The sequence below is a fragment of the Podarcis vaucheri genome (genome assembly GCF_965113315.1).
Source record: "Podarcis vaucheri genome assembly, chromosome: 10".
NCBI classification, from domain to species: domain Eukaryota; kingdom Metazoa; phylum Chordata; class Lepidosauria; order Squamata; family Lacertidae; genus Podarcis; species Podarcis vaucheri.
In genome coordinates, this window is record NC_138748.1 from 74,616,568 (window position 1) to 74,621,292 (window position 4,725).

General features: G+C 52.7%; 1 protein-coding gene across 1 annotated transcript in view; it reads right to left on the reverse strand.

Moving 5' to 3' along the window:
- Nucleotides 1-4,433: 4,433 nt before the first annotated feature.
- Nucleotides 4,434-4,725, reverse strand: part of PRRT4 (proline rich transmembrane protein 4) — a gene marked incomplete at its 5' end in the record, with an annotated part of 31,392 nt that continues 31,100 nt past the window's right edge. The window contains one exon of the mRNA XM_082238792.1: nt 4,434-4,725. This exon is cut by the window's right edge and continues 2,102 nt beyond it.

Sequence of the window (4,725 nt, forward strand, 5' to 3'; positions counted from 1 at the left end):
AAGGACAGATCGTGAAGCTGAGGCTCCAAGACTTTGGCCACCTCCTGAGAAGAGAAGACTCCCTGGAAAAGACCCTGATGTTGGGAAAGATGGAGGGCACAAGGAGAAGGGGACGACAGAGGACGAGATGGTGGGACAGTGTTCTCGAAGCTACCAGCATGAGTTTGACCAAACTGTGGGAGGCAGTGGAAGACAGGAGGGCCTGGCGTGCTCTGGTCCAGGGGGTCACAAAGGGGCGGACACCACTAAACAACTAGACAACAACAAAGGCAGCTTCCGTTCTTCCTGCCAAACGCCCTCTGCACATGCTCTCTCCCTTCTTCAGCAGGAGCTCAGTTCTGCACTGAGCTTATCTGACTGTCCGGGTGCAGGGTCAGGGTGCGGCCACACGGCTCGGCCCCAATTTCACTCGCCATTCGATGCAAGCAGGCGGAGCAACCCAGTTTTCTGCAGCCTGGAGAAAGGACCCAGTTTCCTGCGCCTGACTGACCCAGAGTGGAAAAGCTGGATGTGCAGCGAGAGATCGATGGGCGCCAGTCACACCAGTTGGAGCCATGTGTGTGTGCCCTGGACTATGCAGAAATGGCAAGGCTGGCAGCGAAACGGAGAGATCAGAATGATCCACTTTTGATAGAAGAAGGCCTTTTGTGGACTGCTTGAAAAACACACTCTAGTCAAATGAAATTGCGGCCACAGGATTCATGATGAAGGCAGCGGGGGGGGGGGGGGGAATGTTAAAATAACGGTAAATGGAGAAAACTCCTGCACTGGATAAAGATAAAATGCCATAGAAAGGGTTTGGGTAGAATGCACTGCGGAGGTCAATTTATGAAACAATGTCGTTATTTGGGATGAAGACGACTGTGAAAAGGCTTGGAAGAATGTAATAAAAAATTATGTTGCGAAAAGAGAGAGAAAAGCTGGGTGTGCAGAGAGAGATCGATGGGCGTCAGTCATACTGTCTGGAGCCATGTGTGCCCTGGAGGGGGGAGAGGCATGCAAGGGGGAGCGAAGGGGGGTCTGTTTGCAGGGAGAAGGGCAGGGACCCCCAGCAGGGTTTGGCACAGCTGAACTGCAGGAAGGGGAGGGCAGGCTGGGAAGCCACAGCTCAGAAAGGACCACTTTCCTTAGGATCAGAGAGCAGCAGCCTTGGAAGGGACCCTGGGGGTCATCTAGACCCTCCCTCTGCAATGCCTCCGGGTTCTACACAGGGGAGGCAGCGGTGGCAGAGAGACGGAGTCAGAGAGGCTGCGTTCCGTGCTAAACGTCGTGGGTTCAATTCCCGTTGGCTCCTGGCAGAGGCATAACTAGGGGTCGACCAGGCTGTCCCCTGCCAATAATAATAATAATAATAATAATAATAATAATAATAATTTATTTATACCCTGCCCATCTGGTTGGGTTTCCCCAGCCACTCTGGGCGGCTTCCAACAAAACACTAAAATACAATAAGGTATTAAACATTAAAAGCTTCCCTAAACAGGGCTGCCTTCAGATGTCTTCTAAATGTTTGGTAGTTAATTTTCTCTTTGACATCTGGTGGGAGGGCAGGCGCCACCACCGAGAAGGCCCTCTGCCTGGTTCCCTGTAACTTGGCTTCTCACAGCGAGGGAACCGCCAGAAGGCCCTCGGCGCTGGACCTCAGTGTCCGGGCAGAACGATGGAGGTGGAGATGCTCCTTCAGGTATACTGGGCTGAGGCCGTTTAGGGCTTTCAAGGTCAGCACTGACACTTTGAATTGTGCTCAGAAACATACTGGGAGCCAATGTAGGTCTTTCAAGACCGGTGTTATGTGGTCTCGGCGGCCGCCCCCAGTCACCAGTCTAGCTGCCGCATTCTGGATTAGTTGTAGTTTCCGGGTCACCTTCAAAGGTAGCCCCACATAGAGTGCATTGCAGTAGTCCAAGCGGGAGAAAACTAGAGCATGCACCACTCTGGCGAGACAGTCTGTGGGCAGGTGGGGTCTCATCCTGTGTACCAGATGGAGCTGGTAGACAGCTGCCATGGACACAGAACTGACCTGCGCCTCCATGGACAGCTGGGAGTCCACAGCAGGCCCAGGGTGCATGTGCGAAATCCTCACCTCTCTAGGCAGGCTCGTGGTGGCCATACCCTTCAACTGTTCCACTTCAAGCGGGACATCCCAGAATTACAGAAGCCATACTGGCTTCCGGTTGGATCCCAGGATGCTCCCACAAGAGCACGACCCCAAAAGATGCCCGTTTTGTTGGGGGGTGGGAGCGTGCTCTTACACAAGTCACCTGGCTCCTGTGATAAGAGTGTGGTCCCCATCTGGGGGGACGCCCTCTTGTGCAAGTCATGTGACTCACACGGGAGCCTATCCCGGAAAGATGCACGTCCTATTTTTCTCTGTGGCATTTTGGGGGGTGGGGTGGGGCTAGGAGCCTGTCCGCCTACCTGTGCACTCCTTGGACAGCTCCTCTGCTGTCCTGGGCGGCTGGGAGAGGTGTGCACCTCTGCGGAGGAATCTAGTCACAACAGCCCTGCAGGGCCCCCTCCCCAGTGGGGCTCAGTGGGGCCCTCAACTGCCTCTGTCCTGTATCCCTGAAGGAGTGTCTCCACCCCCATCGTTCAGCCCGGACACCAGCGCCGAGGACTTTCTGGCGGTTCCCTCACTGTGAGAAGTGAAGTTACAGGGAACCAGGCAGAGGGCCTTCTTGGTGGTGGCACCCGCCCTGTGGAACAACTTCCCATCAGATGTCAAAGGAATAAACAACTATCTAATGTTTAGAAGACATCTGAAGGCAGCCCTGTTTAGGGAAGCTTTTAATGTGTAACATTTTAATGTATTTTTAGTCTTTGTTGGAAGCCACCCTGAGTGGCTGGGGAAACCCAGCCAGATGGGCGGGGTACAAATAAATAATAATAAAAATAATAATTGGAAGGAAAATGGAGAGGTTGTTGGGAGGGGAGGGACTTGCAAGAGGAGGGAACAGGAAGGGAGACAGAATGGAAAGCGGCTGGCAGACTGAGGGGCCAGAGGAGGAGGAAGAAGAGAAGAAGGAGCAGAGCCCATCTTGATGTCCATGGCAGAAGTCACAAATGTTATGAAAACTTTATTTAAGAAACAGATAAAAGTTCCTGGAAGCTTTAAAGAGGGTTCCAGAGTTTTCTTTAGTGTGTAGGAGTGGCACTCTAGACTTGATTGGTGGTCAGCTGGAGGTGCAAATAAAGGGAGAAAGTTGCAGGCTACAATTTCCACACAAGGAAAGCGCGCGCGCACACACACACACACACACACACACACACACACTGTCAGCACACACGCTGACAACAAGGTTGGAAGTAAGACAACGTGTGCTGCTGATACTGTGAGTTTTGCTGTGTCAGGATTGTTAATTACTGGACTCAGAGTATACCCTGCTGGAGAGATAAAGAAGGAATGTAAATACAGTGGTACCTCGGGTTAAGTACTTAATTCATTCTGGAGGTCCGTTCTTAACCTGAAACTATTCTTAACCTGAAGCACCACTTTAGCTAATGGGGCCTCCCGCTGCCGCCATGCCATTTCTGTTCTCATCCTGAAGCAAAGTTCTTAACCTGAAGTACTATTTCTGGGTTAGTGGGCCTGAAGCGTCTGTAACCCGAGGTACCAATGTAGCTTGTATATACAGTCATACCTCAGGTTGAATGAGCTTCAGGTTGAGCACGTTCGAGTTGCGCTCCGCGGCAACCTGGAAGTAACGGAGCGCGTTACTTCCGTGTTTCGCTGCTTGGGCATGTGCAGACACTCAAAATGACATCATGCACATGCGCAGAAGTGGCAAAAAGTGACGTGTGCGTGCGCAGACGTGCTGTCGCTAGATACGTTTGCTGAACGGGGCTCCATAACGGATCCTGTTCGTATCCAGAGGTACCACTGTAATAGGAACAGAAATACTTGTGCTGCCAGTCTAGCAATAAAGAAGCTCTTGACTGTGAATCCGAGTATGACTCCTGTTCTTGTCCTCTGCCTCCGGGGAAAACTCTGCTACAAACAGTCAGAAGTGGTTTTACCGAGGTGCCACCACACAAGCCGAAAGTGTGTGGGCAGTAGCCTCTAATAACAAAGGGGACAGAAAGCAAACATTTTTGGGTTTCTGGTCCATGGTCTCTCCTGCCTCTGGAGGTGCTGGCACAGCTCCTTCCCAAGGGTGCAAGGGAGTCTAGGTGCGACTCTGGCTCCAGGCAGGGCTGGAGCAAAACCCTGGGGAGCCTCTGCCCGTCAGTGCGGGAAGAACCAAAGGTCTGGCTCAGCAGAAGGCAGCTCCCCCTGTTGGTTATAAGAGGGGTAGCAGTGGGGGACCAGGCGGCACAGAACCACAGCCCCATCGGATGGGGCCCACAGGGTCATCCATCCCAACCCCTTGCAATGCAGAACTCGCAGGTGAATCTCCGCTGCACTTCCCAAAGAGGAAACCCAGACACGTGTCTCCATAAAACTCTTTTATTGATAAATAAAGGTTAAAACTCTCTTTCTGGCTTTCCCTGCTCCCTCCCCCAGCCCTGGTGAGGGGGGGGGGTTCCTCACCTGCTTCCTTTTCTTCTTAGTCGACGACACCACGGAACAAGGCAAGACATCCTTTCATCGCTACTAAAGGGAACGAACTCTTGCTGGAGGGCAGCCCCCACCCTTAGGGGATGGGAAAGCAAGTCCGGAGAAGGGGGGATGTGGGGCAGGCTCTTTTCTAACACTGAGGCCTCAGCAGACCAGAGGAGGACACA